This window comes from Oryx dammah, unplaced genomic scaffold, assembly GCF_014754425.2.
Source record: "Oryx dammah isolate SB20612 unplaced genomic scaffold, SCBI_Odam_1.1 HiC_scaffold_7, whole genome shotgun sequence".
Taxonomy (NCBI): Eukaryota; Metazoa; Chordata; class Mammalia; order Artiodactyla; family Bovidae; genus Oryx; species Oryx dammah.
In genome coordinates this window covers 6,590,246-6,603,299 of record NW_024070191.1, presented here as the reverse complement: position 1 = coordinate 6,603,299, position 13,054 = coordinate 6,590,246, and the positions used below count along the sequence as shown (strand labels likewise).

The window sequence follows — 13,054 nt, the reverse complement described above, 5'->3', positions numbered from 1 at the left end:
CGGCAGTCTTCTAGGAGCTGAAAATATAATGATGGTGGAAGTAAACTTGGTTAGTGGTATCACAGATATTCGTGAACTATGGGGGAGAAACACAAGTAGATAAATGCAGCTCAGGCATCAATATTTGACAGGATCCAGTAAAAAAATAACCCTTATTAGTCACTCAAGTTTGGATTGAAGACAAATGCTCTGGGAGATGGAGCTGAAAATGTTAGTTCTTTCGCTACTGACAGCGATCTTGGAGAACAAGATCTTAGCTGGTCTCTCCAAGGGGACATTTTATTTCAGTTTTGCACTGGACAGACTTACTCAGACACAAGCATCGTGGACCAGTGGCCACTTCTCAGCACCTGTCCCCCTGCTAATGTGTTGTGGAGGGGCAGAGAATTCTAGACAAGTATAAAGGCTGACGGTAGGGACCTGGGAGATTGTGGACTTTGGGGAACTCAGTGTAGTAGACTGGTGTATAAAGATAGCATGAAAGGAGCGATGTCTGGAGGAAGACGTGGGGTCCACGTGGCACAGATCTTGGGGTCATGTTGGTCCATTTCAGTTTTATTCTGAGAGCAACGTGGAGCCATTGAGGGTTTTAAACAGGGGTTTGACACAGTCACAGTTGTGCAGGGTGAATCTGAAAGGTACAAAACAGAGTGAAGGGTCTACTCAGCAGGGACTTTTCATGCCGGAAGTCAGAGGCCATGCAGCATGAGGAGGAGCAGTAAGAGCTTGTGTGGTGCAGCTGGGAGACACTTGCTGTTCCATCTCCCTGGCTTCCTCGTAGCCATTCCGTGGCTCATTAGCACTTCCACCAAGAGGGAGGGCACAGGAGCTGAATCAGACCTTCCCAGTGTTCTTTCAGAACCACCATTCTGAGGAATGAGCAGTCTTTTTTTTTTTTTAACTTGCAATTAATTGTGGTTTGGGATTAACTGAAAATTCCATTGATTCATCCTGCCCCAAGATCTCATTAGCATGTATGATTGAGTCAGAAATGATTTTAATTATTTACTTGACCCTTTTAATTGACTTATTTTTTCCTGTGATCTACTTCCCTGGTGGCTCAGAGGTAAATCTGCCTGCGGAGGAGACCCAGGTTCAATCCCTGGGTCAGGAAGATTCCCTGGAGAAGGCAATGGCAATCAATTCCAGTATTGCCTGGAGAATTCCATGGACAGAGGAGCCTGGCAGGCTCTAGTCTGTGGGGTCGCAAAGAGTTGGACACAACTGAGCAGCTAACACTTTTTCACTTTCTTTCCTGTGATAGTTTGTAAGCTTTCTGCGTATTTTTGGTCTGATCACATCAATCACGGCTTCAGTGAGACGGGCCCTAAAAACAATAGCAGCACAAGCAGCAAAGCCATGTTCTGAGGTTCTGTGAAGTTCATTTTGGGACTACATGAGAAGGGAAATCGTTCTTGGATCATGCAGGTTTTTCTTTTAAGAGTAAACATTTCCTCATGGGGTAAACTTCGTTGAAGTTGGATTGCTTTAGGTATGAAGACCTGGAGCGGGCACTGCCTAATGGCTCAATAGTCCCAATGTTGTCTAATCTTTCTTTAAATTTTTTAAAAAAACTTTTTACTTTATGTTGGAGTATAGCCAGTGAACAATGTTGTGATAGTTTCAGGTGAACAGCAAAGGGGCTCAGCCATACAAATACATGTATCTGTTCTCCCCCAGACTCCCCTCCCATCCAGGCTGCCACATAACACTGAGCTGCGTTCCATGTGCTGGACAGTAGCTCCTTGTTGGTTATCCATTTTAAATACAGCAGTGTGTACATGTCCCTCCCAGACTCCCTGAGGGTTCTTTACCCATGTTCTTCCCCCGGCCCTCGGCAACCATAAGAGCATTCTGAGTCTCTGAGTCTCTTTCTGTTTTTGTAAATAAGTTCATTCGTATCATTTCATTGTAGATTCCACAGGTAAGGGATGTCATAATGTTTCTCCTTCTCTGACTTACTTCAGTTAATATGACAACCTCTAGATCTGTCCATGTTGCTACAATGGCATTACTTCATTCTTTTTAATGGTTGAGTAATAGTCCCTTGTATGTATGTATGTATATAATCCTTGATGTAACTTTAGAAGCTCCTCTATGCATAAAGTTAAGTCCTGTTAATTTTGCTGTTTAACTGTCTGTTTCTGTGCTTTGCCATCATTTTGAGATGGCTGTTCACTGTTACGTACACATTTTGTCTTCACAGACATTGTATTGGTATCATTAATAGTCAGAGATGGCAGTCGTGTGATAGTCCATTCATTACGCTGTGACTCAGTGTGCACTCCTCTTGTGCATAGCACTATTTACTGCCCTCTGTACCCACCTTATGCGAAGAGTTGGCTCATTGGAAAAGACTCTGATGCTGGGAGGGATTGGGGGCAGGAGGAGAAGGGGACGACAGAGGATGAGATGGCTGGATGGCATCACGGACTCGATGGACGTGAGTCTGAGTGAACTCCGGGAGATGGTGATGGACAGGGAGGCCTGGCGTGCTGCAATTCATGCGGTCGCTGTTACAACCTCACCAGAGCCATGACAGGCTCAGAGAGGTGCACTAGGCCAAAAATAATCCCTGAGTCATGCTTCCGGGGCTTCAGAGAGATGATAACTCTGGCCAATCAGAGGGATGATAAGTGGCCAATAGTAAATACCAGGAAACCCCTGCAGCCAATAAACCCTTGCCAACTCCCCGTCTTTGTTCTAAACTTATAAATACTGCTGAAACTCTGGGCTCGGGGCTCTTGTTCTACTCCACTGTGTTGGATGTGACAGGAGCCCTGGCTCGAGCTAGCAATAAACCCCTTTATGCTTTTGCATTGCTGTGGATGTCTTATTCTCTTAGTTTTGGGGACTCGGACTCTGGGCAAAACAGTTGCAAAGAGTCAGACACGACTGAGCAACTGAACTGAACTGAACTGTACCCAAGGATATTAATATATAAGGATTGTAGATATCATTGCCCATGATATTATCAATATTAACAGAGGTAGCTGCTACCCAGCATAGAGAAGGGAATGACTCATTTTCCCTTCATTATCAATGAAGGAAACTTTGGATAAGGGTTTGAAGAATGGAAAGGAGTGTGTCAAACCACAAAAAAAAGTGAGAATAAATCAAGCAGAGGTATTAGCATAGTTAAAAAAAAGAAAAAGCCCAGAAACAAAGATAATGGAAGTGTCCTGTATTTTTATTTTCCACTGCGTTATCAGGGAGCAGTCTCTTTAAATATCAGATTATAGAATATAGATAGTTAGATCCTAGAGCTATGCGAGCTATAAATGTTCTTTGGAGATCCTAGCCCCAAACCACTTATTTTGTAGTATAGAGCTTGATGCCAGGAGGCTTGCCCAAAGTGATGCAGCTGATCAGAGGCAGAGCAAGGTCTTCCCGCTGTCATTCAGCCTCTAACCACACTGACTTCCCTAGTGGATACAGGAGAAGCCTGTCTGCTGTTATCTTTGATACCATATTTTCTGTTCCTCTTTGTGAATCCTTGGGCAAGGCTCTGCTCTTGTGAGAACACGGGTGTTTTCAGGGTTGATGGAAACCACAGTTTCGTTTGAGATGTTCTGATACATCCTTGATCAGCACCATTTACCCTATGACATACTTGCCTCTGAAGATAATGTTGAGTGGAGGCTTATGTCTGGAGTGTCCAAAGAAGTATGTATAATCAGCTGAAGATGGTTTTAGTCTCAGTTCAAGATAAAAGCACTTTTGAAGAGTAATGAACTGTTCTGCTTTTTTTCTAGTTTGAACAAAAAATATGTTATGAAGGAAATAGAATTACCACATGAGAGAGATTTTGAGTCTGAGATTCAAGTCCCTGTAGACTTCCAATAAGTAAAGAAAAGCTGTGAAGAAACATTTATACTCATCTTTCAGATGAGCAAAGGGAATAACAGAGGCATCTGTTCTACCCAAGAGGTTTTCATTTACACAGCTACCCATTCAACAGTTGTTGGGCACAGGGATTATACTGAGTATCAGTAATGCAAAGGCCACATTTCTTAGAATATATAGACATGCATACACCAGTTCTGCTTTCTTAAGTTATGGAAGGTTTTAGGGAGATATTTTTTCATTGGCTTTTTTCTGCCTAGGCAGTGTGGATTCCAGATTTGTCTTCAACAAATCCCATGTCATTTTTTAAAAGTTTTGAACTGACAGTTTTCAATAACAGAGATTTCAAAGAAAATTTTAAAGGATTATTGGTAAAGGAAAATAGTTTGCAAGTGAATACGTTCATATTTTAAAATCCCATGTTCAGGATTTTTTTTTTTTTTTTTGCTGTTGTTGTTTCTATCTGTGGATCTTGCTAGAAATAATTACTGGCGTGAACTTAACCGTCATCAAAGATCTTGCATCTTAATGCAGATAAAATGGTTTTGAGCAGATTCTCTGTATGTTTTATCGTTAGTAGCAGTAAGATACACTGGAATATTGTATTGTTTGTGAATGCATTTCCGGCTCAAGAAAGTTTGAAACAAAATTTCTAGAGCTTAGTAGCTGCATCTGATACAAATCTAAAAACATTGTGGCTTTTAAAATAAATTTTAGAGCAAAGCTAGGGTTCTCTGAATGAACTGATGAAGAATAAAGCTTATGCAGGGAATCATAATGTGAAAGGAGGGGAGAATGAATAGTAGCAGCAGGGAGAATTTAGGTCAGTTACAGCGCACGTGACTCTCTCCTGACTGGAAATATTTTTCAAGTAGGGAACAGGGTGCTCGGCTCCTCGCGCCCCCCCCCCCCCCCAGCAGTGTGGCTGTGCTTGTCTTGCCGAGGAAGTAACTCTGTTTCCACCACCCAAAGTCCAGAGAACTCATAACTGACTTCCCTAAGATGTCATTTTTATCTCTGTTTGTTTCTCTTTCCAAAACCCCACAAAGTGACACATTCTGTAAATTGTAGCCATACCGTACTGCTGATTTCAACACCATCACTACCCTACTTTTATTTTTCTGGAAAAATCCACTTAGTGCTCTATGTCAAAAACATTAAAAAAAGGGGAAGAGAGCCTCAGTCAGAGGCTTCTGGCCCTTATTTTCCCTGTACTGTCTCTTTTATTACCGTGTCCATCTTCAGCCCTTTTCTCTTTGGTTCTCTTGTTAGCTGCATCCTGTTCTGCTTTCCCTCTTGAGACGGGAAGTCTAGAGGGGAGAGGAGGTTGACTGGGGAGAGGCGTTGTGGGATGTCTTTATGAGTGTGTCGGTCCTCATTTTTATGTGGAAGAGATGAATTTTTTTAAACACATATCTACACATTATTTAGGCATGTCACACCTACTCTATTTCCTTGTCTGAGTTGAGCTTTGAAAGTAAATGTGACTCAGAGAACAGGCTTATCTGGGTTAGGTGAGTAGTAACCTAAAGGCAAGTGCAGGCTCCTTTAAAGAGACCGTGTTTTCATTGCAAATGAAGGGAAAGTACAGCTCAGTGCTGCCCTGCAGGACAGGGTTTCATCGGAGTTGGTGGCAGGGGAGGGCCGGTTTTAATCTGAGTTGCTGAGATATTGGGGCTACAGAAACCTGAGCATGTTCTGTGTTATAAAGTTGAGCTGAAGATAAATCCTTGAAGGTGATGGATGCTGAAGACAAGCAGGCTTCCTCTAGCAAGTGGACTCTGTCTGGGGTCTGTCTCCTTGACTTTGCTCACTAAGGCTGTATTGTGCTTGGGACTCCTGCTGAATTCCCCAGGGGGTGCCCCGTGCTGGTCAGCAGCAGGATGTGACTCCAGGCGCTGGCCGGCTCCTTTGTCCTGCAGGCCCCGCTCTTGCATCTTGGAAAGGCTGTGAGTGTTAGCTGATGCTGACAAGAGGGGTAGTGCAGTGGACCTGCCATTCGGAAGACGCTGCCGACAGGACACTCATTTGAATTAAGGGTGACAAAGGACACAGAATCTTGTGTTTCTTACAATTGCTGCTTTTTAACGTGACCTTTTATTTCAGCACAAGGGAATTCTCTTGTGACTTCAAAGATAAGGCTTTCTTGGACTTGTTTTTCAGTTGTGATGGTGATAAGCTCCACAACCCTGCTTATGACCCTTTAAATCTAATTTGAATAAGAAAAGAAATAAGCTTAGAACGAATTGGGTTTTTCTTTCAAAGAGAGAAGAAACCATGCCCAGCGGCTTTTGTGTGTATTTCCTTTAGCTCCCTATTTAATAAACGTTTCTCAGTGGATGCATGTGTGAAAACACACACACACACCCACACGCATCCACAAACATAAAAACCAACTAAGAACTAGATTGCAGAGTTGGTTGCTACTGTTTCTAGCATTTTTCTTCGTTTTTCCTGATTTCTTTATGTTTTCTTCTCCATCAAGAGTCTCCTGATTGTAGTTCTGAAAACTGCCAAGCTTTCAGCAGCCAAGTGGCCCATGTGTTCACTGCAACTAGAATGTGACCTCCAACCTTCGCTTTCCTTCTCTGTTATAAAGCACAAGTGTGGTGTGTTTTTGCAAAAGCCTCCAAAGCAGATTTCCGGTGAAAACAAACTTGTTTATCATGAGGTGGCAAAGTACATGGGCAGAAGACTTTTATTTCCAGAGAATTTGCTAAATATTTTTTTGTAGGAAAAGTTTTCTTTGATGAAAAAGAAAAAAAAGGAAAAAGGAAGGACACAGTGGAATATTTCGGTATCATTGTGTTGTAAAGAACAATAATATCTGAAAGCTATTGCTGAATTGGCTTTGCGAGTAAAACTAATCTGATAGCTTTATTTTTCATACTTAATAATTGTTCATCTTCAAAAGGGCTTTCCAGGTGGTACTAGTGGTGAAGAACCTGACTGCCGATGTAGGAGATGTAAGAGACACAGCGTTCGATCTCTGGGTCAGGCAGACCCCCTGTAGGAGGGCATGGCCACCCAGTTCGATATTCTTGCCTGGAGAAGCCCATGGACAGACGAGGCTGGTGGGCTGCAGTCTAAAAGAGATGGGCACAACTGAGACCCCTTGGCACACATCTTCAGAACATTACTGTGTGCTATTCTGTGGCATTTATTGAAAAAAATTAATAAGCATATTTTTAGAGCAGTTTTTGGGTTACAGAAAAATTGAACAGAAAATATAGAGTTCATACTTATCCCCTCATCCCTCCTCAGACACATGGTTTCTGATATTATTACTGTTTTGCATTGATGTAGTACATTTGTTATAATTGATGAGCCGACACTGATACCTTATTATCAGATCAAGTCCAGAGTTTACACTAGAGTTCATTCTTTGTATTGCATGTTCTTTGGGTTTTATCAAATACATGGACAGGTAGCTACCATTATAACCTCAAACAGAATAGTTTCAGACAGTAACAGTCCCCGTATTCCACGGGTACATCTCTCCCTTCATCACCCTAGACCTCTGGCAACCACTGATCTTTTTCTGTCTCCACACATTTGCCTTTTCCAGAATGTCATATAATGATGTAGTCTTTTCAGATGGACTTCTTTAACTTATATGCATCTAAGAGAAAGATTCCTCCTTATCTTTTCATCGCTTGATAACTTGTTGCTTTTTAAAGCTGTATAATATTCCATTGTATGAGTATACCACAATTCATTTATCTGTTCACCTGTTGAAGGACATCTTGATTGCTTCCATTTTTCGCAACCATGAATGAAGTTGCCATGAACATTTGTGTGTAGATTTTTGTGTGGGTTCTCACATCCCTTTGGATAATTCTCGATCCCTTTGGGTAATTGCCAAGGAGTATGACTGCTAGATCTTATGGTAACCATGAAAGATTTCAAAGCAGTATCTGACTCACCACAAAATGGCTAAATTCTATATTTAGAAATAGATTATAGTTTTAAAATGTTTATATTTTATTGTGTTCAAATTATTTGAAAACTTACCCCAAGTCTGACATGTGGTTTAAAAAAAAGTTTAGTTGGAACATATTGGTGCCAGCCTATGTGGTCTAATAGGAGCTTATTTAAGAAAATCAACCAGGGTGGTTTTGAATTCCAAAGTAGGCTATTTGGTGGTGATTTTGTGATATTCAGTGAGGAGGCTGCTTTACCTGTTGGCCCCTCAGTTTTCTCCTCTCTAAAATGGGATGTGGATAGTAGTTTCTGTCTTATAGTGTTGCTATAATAATTGCAGAAAATTGATTGTATACATTGCCTAGAACAATGTCTGGCAGTAGTTTCCTAATTAATGTTATTTATAATTAAAGAGGACAGTGACTCAGACTCTCAGGGTTTGCATTTTTAGCCTGCATTCATTTAAAACTATCTAGAACTCTCCTGGATGGCTGAGTGGCCATTTTTCTAACCTTATTTATTTTTAATTGGAGGATAATTGCTCTACAATACTGTGTTGGTTTCTGCCACGTATCAACACGAATAGGCCCCAGGTAGATGTTTGTCTCCTCCCTCCTGAGGCTCCCTCCCACCTCCCCCTCCTTCCTGCCTCTCTAGGTTATCACAGAGCACCAAGGTTGAGCACCTTGCATCCTATAGCAAATTTCCACTGGCTTTCTGATTCACATATGGTAGTGTGTATGTTTCCTCCATGTTATCGCTAAAATTCTTGCTTCAATTCACTAATTTTGTATGACTCTGTGTGTGTAGGGTGGTGAGGCAGGAATATATCCGAGGTCTGAGCACTGACACACAGGGCAGCAAAGTCTAGTCTTAAAAGGCATGGCACATACCCGGGCGTCTGTAGTGAATGAACCAGCCCAAGCCCCAAGTCGCCAGTGCTACTAACATTCTGATGTTCACCTTTTCTCTTACCTTCTTTTTAAACTGGTATAATTACAGCAATCACTGAATTGTGCGCATGTGGTGTGTCCGGGGTGTGTGTTGAGGATCGTTTCTCGGTGCTGAGAGGTTGTGGAATGGCAATCACGCAGGGGTAACTTGCTACACATCCAGTCACAGTGTGTGAGGCTGGCTGTGCTGTGCGCACGCATCACGTGTGGACCATTACACTAGGTACTATGAGGATGGAGACATTACTGTGTATGGAACGTGAATGTAGAGCTCCCCAGGACTCTCAGTCCCCATCTGTCCAGACATTTTGAAAGTGGCTCATTTGATCTGTTTTTATGTTTCATTTCAGCAGTGTCTCTCTTTGACACCTGAGTTGATCTCGTCGGCCGATCGGGGCGTTCTGCCGCCCTGAACTGCAACTGTGCGGTTCTGGTGATGGTAGGTTAAGTGGAAGCCTTTTCTTGGAGCTGCGAATTCTAAGCAAATGTAGCAGATATTCAGATGCCAGGGACACTCTTCATTCCTTCGCCTCATGTGCAGGCTTGTGATTGGATCCGAAGACGAATCCTAGTCATTACAAATGACGAGGCAAGTGGATCACAGTGGCTTTTTCTCCAAAGTGAAGTTCACTGTGATGGAGCAATCGTTGGGCGGCTGTGGCTCTGTGGGTGAAACGAGAGAGCATTCCTCTAGTGGAAACCGTGCCTCCTTTCGGGAACCCTAGTGCTGCGGCAAAGCAGACAATCCAAGTACAAGCAGATAACCCCCCAGTTCATTTTAAGATATGGTTGGGATGCAAGCCTTTAATGGACTGCTAATATACACTCGGAGTGACCAGAGGCAAAGCTCTCCAGAGATCTCCAGGGATATGTGGAAGCTTGTCTTTCTGGTCAGGAAAAGAAAGAAAAAGAAAAAGACCAACATCTCTGTTTAGAATAAAGCTTCGGCCATTGTTTTACACTTTGCCCTATCACTTAGCAAATGAATCTGGAAACAGTGCTTGAAAGCTGCTTTATAGTTCTCCATGGCAGTGTCTTTGAAAATACATTTCAAGCACAACTGTAGTTCTTACACCTGAAACCCAATCCTACAAAGTAGAACAGTAAATTTGCCTCATTAAACAATGGTTTCCTAAACTCCGAGGAGGCATTCATTTCTTTAAGTGGTCATCATTTGAAAAGAACTTTGAATGTGAAGGATATCAAGTGTTTTGTTTGACTCAACTCACTTTTTATAAGAAATGAAAAAACACAGTGATCTAGCATTCAGAGTCAGTAGTCACAGGCCAGGATCACACGTTACCTTGCTGTTCTCACAGCTGCAGGCACAAACAAAAATTAGGTTGTGTGTATATTTCATTGGTTTTGAGTGCAGATCTACACAGGACAAATAAATTTCTTTGACTTTGCAGAAAATTAACACATCAATGTAACCCATTGCTTTAAATTTTATGAATCTGGAAAATTTTTATAACAACATGTGACAGTTTTGGTTTTGATTCTGTTCTGCATTTTTAAAAGAGATGCTGTTTGATGTTGTTCAGGTTTCATGTGGTATTAGGGAAAAGACACTGACAAACTCAGTTTGCTTTGGGTTAGCTATAGTTACTGAAAGCATGAGCTGCTGCTTGCATTTTTTGTTACCTTAAGACTTAACTCCAAAGGGGATTCTGTACTTTTATTCAAGTGTTCTTCAGTATTTTGTTCAAAATATTTTCTTTTTCTGTTTGAGACTGTGTAGAAGAATCTCTGTAGAGGTTTATCTTCCCACTGGTGATTTTTTTTTCCTACTTTGTTATATTCATAACTTTGTTCATACAGTTAATCTCAGATAGATCTGCTAAACTGCTCTATGCTTTGATCTGGAAACTTTCTGCAGTGTTTAACCCATGGCATCATGTCTTCTTGAAGTCCCTTGTACTTACCGTACATCCCATGCGCAACAAACATATGCACATGAATTGGCACCCAACTCTTAGAATTCTTGAATTCTGCAGAACTCCACAAAAGATAGCAAAAGTACCTTCCTTGCCTCTTTCTATTACTGGACAAGTCCTATGGGTCTTTATGTACATAGTCAGCCTAAAACTTATTTCTGACCTTCATACCTGAGGCAAAGTAAATGGCTATAGAGTAGCTTTGTCATTATGATTATTAGCATCATGCCAACTTCCCTCTGATTCGTCTCCTAGTTGGTTTGGCTGCCGTGTCCAGCTTTCTTCTTCCTTCTGTGCCACACAATTTTCAGTTTGTTGTAAAAACTCATTTATTTGGTTTTTCAACCAGGCTGTAGGTCATTTCTTGGAAGGAATTGACTATTTCTTCTGAGCACCTTGATCATCTTGTAATCTGTTAGGTACGTAGGTATAAAGGTATACACAGGTACACAGGTATAAAGTCAAGGCTGACGGACTGACATGTTCAATGAAAATAAATGAATGAAGTTCCTTAAGGGCAGGTGCCCTGTTGTGCATCTTTGACATCTGTGTTGGCACTAACCTGACTGTGAAGAACAGAAGTTTTGCTCAGTATGTGGGTGTAGGTCGGGGCAACAGGCTGGAGAAGAGTTAATGGAAACAGATGCTCAGATCAGAGGCTTAGTGATGTTTGCATCTATTCGGTGTGCTACATCTTCGTTTGTTGCCCCCCTTAAAGGAAAAGAACAGAATGGGAAAGACTAGAGATCTCTTCAAGAAAATTAGAGATACCAAGGGAACATTTCATGCCAAGATGGGCTCGATAAAGGACGGAAATGGTATGGACCTAACAGAAGCAGAAGATATTAAGAAGGGGTGGCAAGAATACACAGAAGAAGTGTACAAAAAAGATCTTCATGACCCAGATAATCACGATGGTGTGATCACTCACCTAGAGCCAGACATCCTGGAATATGAAGTCAAGTGGGCCTTAGGAAGCATCACTATGAACAAAGCTAGTGGAGGTGATGGAATTCCAGTTGAGCTATTTCAAATCCTGAAAGATGATGCTGTGAGCGTGCTGCACTCAATATGCCAGCAAATTTGGAAAACTCAGCAGGGGCCACAGGACTGGAAAAGGTCAGTTTTCGTTCCAATCCCAAAGAAAGGCAATGCCAAAGAATGCTCAAACTACTGCACAATTGCACTCATCTCACACACTAGTAAAGTAATGCTCAAAATTCTCCAAGCCTGGCTTCAACGGAACCTGAACTGTGAACTTCCAGATGTTCAAGCTGGATTTAGAAAAGGCAGAAGAACCAGAGATCAAATTGCCAACATCCGTTGGATCATTGAAAAAGCAAGAGAGTTCTAGAAAAACATCTATTTCTGCTTTATTGACTACACCAAAGCCTTTGATTATGTGGATCACAACAAACTGTGGAAAATTCTGAAGGAGATGGGACTATCAGACCACCTGACCTGCCTCTTGAGAAAACTATATGCAGGTCAGGAAGCAACAGTTAGAACTGGACATGGAACAACAGACTGGTTCCAAATAGGGAAAGGAGTACGTCAAGGCTGTATATTGTCACCCTGCTTATTTAACTTCTATGCAGAGTACATCATGAGACATGCCAGGCTTGATGAAGCACAAGCTGGAATCAAGATTGCTGGGAGAAATATCAATAACCTCAGATATGCAGATGACACCACCTTTATGGCAGCAAGTGAAGAAGAACTAAAGAGCCTCTTGATGAAAGTGAAAGAGGATAGTGAAAAAGTTGGCTTAAAACTCAACATTCAGAAAACGAAGATCATGGCATCTGATCCTATCACTTCATGGCAAATAGATTGGGAAACAATGGAAACAGTGACAGACTTTCGTCAGATGGTGATTACAGCCATGAAATTAAAAGAATCTTGCTCCTTGGAAGGAAAGTTATGACCAACCTAGACAGCATATTAAAAAGCAGAGAGATTACTTTGCCAACAAAGGTCCATCTAGTCAAAGCTATGGTTTTTCCAGTAGTCATTTGTGGATGTGAAAGGTGGACTCTAAAGAAAGCTGAGCGTGAAGAATTGATGCTTTTGAACTGTGGTATTAGAGAAGACTCTTGAGAGTACCTTGGACTGCAAGGAGATCAAACCAGTTCGTCCTAAATGAAATTAGTCCTGAATATTCATTGGAAGGACTGATGCTGAAGCTGAAACTGCAATACTTTGGCCACCTGATGCAAAGAACTGACTCATTGGGAAAGACCTTGATGTTGAGAAAGATTGAAGGCGGGAGGAGAAGGGGACGACAGAGGATGAGATGGTTGGATGGCATCACCGACTCAATGGACATGAGTCTGGGTAAACTCCAGAAGTTGGTGATGGACAGGGAAGCCTGGAGTGCTGCAGTCCATGGGG

At 41.8% G+C, this 13,054-nt stretch overlaps 1 protein-coding gene across 1 annotated transcript in view; it reads left to right on the top strand.

The window, feature by feature from the left end:
• LOC120865833 (neuronal membrane glycoprotein M6-a) overlaps positions 1-13,054 on the top strand; it is a 251,422-nt gene that overhangs the window by 17,132 nt on the left and 221,236 nt on the right. The window lies entirely within an intron of this gene.